The sequence below is a fragment of the Triticum aestivum genome, chromosome 1A (genome assembly GCF_018294505.1).
Source record: "Triticum aestivum cultivar Chinese Spring chromosome 1A, IWGSC CS RefSeq v2.1, whole genome shotgun sequence".
Taxonomy (NCBI): Eukaryota; Viridiplantae; Streptophyta; class Magnoliopsida; order Poales; family Poaceae; genus Triticum; species Triticum aestivum.
Window position 1 is genome coordinate 245,101,732 of NC_057794.1, and position 1,062 is coordinate 245,102,793.

The following is a 1,062-nucleotide window of genomic DNA, read 5'->3' on the forward strand; positions in this document are numbered from 1 at the left end:
AAGTGCGTGCCAAATTCGTGACTCAAGTATTCTCCCCCCACGATCTGATCGCAAGAACTTGATTTTCCTGTCACGTTGATTCTCAACCTCACTCTAAAATTCCTTGAACTTTTCAAAGGTCTCAGACTTGTGTTTCGTTAAGTAGACATACCCATATCTACTCAAGTCATCAGTGAGGGTGAGAACATAACGATAGCCACCGCGAGCCTCGACACTCATTGGACCGCACACATCAGTATGCATGATTTCCAATAAGTTGGTTGCTCGCTCCATTGTTCCTGAGAACGGAGTCTTTGTCATTTTACCCATGAGGCATGGTTCGTACGTGTCAAATGATTCGTAATCAAGAGACTTGAAAAGTCCATTTGCATGGAGCTTCTTCATGCGTTTGACACCTAAGTGACCAAGGCGGCAGTGCCACAAGTATGTGGGACTATCATTATCAACCTTACATCTTTTGGTATTCACACTATGAATATGTGTAACATTACGCTCGAGATTCATTAAGAATAAACCATTCACCAACGGAGCATGACCATAAAACATATATCTCATATAAATAGAACAACCATTATTCTCGAATTTAAATGAGTAGCCATCTCGAATTAAACGAGATCCTGAAACAACGTTCATGCTCAAAGCTGGCACTAAATAACAATTATTGAGGTTTAAAACTAATCCCGTAGGTAAATGTAGAGGTAGCGTGTCGAGGGCGATCACATCGACCTTGGAACCATTCCCGACGCGCATCGTCACCTCGTCCTTCGCCAGTCTCCGCTTATTCCGCAGCTCCTGCTTTGAGTTACAAATGTGAGCAACCGCACCGGTATCAAATACCCAGGAGCTACTACGAGTACTGGTAAGGTACACATCAATTACATGTATATCACATATACCTTTAGTGTTGCCGGCCTTCTTGTCCGCTAAGTATTTGGGGCAGTTCCGCTTCTAGTGACCACTTCCCTTGCAATAAAAACACCCAGTCTCGGGCTTGGGTCCATTCTTTGGCTTCTTCCCGGCAGCTTGCTTACCGGGCGCGGCAACCCCCTTGCCGTCCTTCTT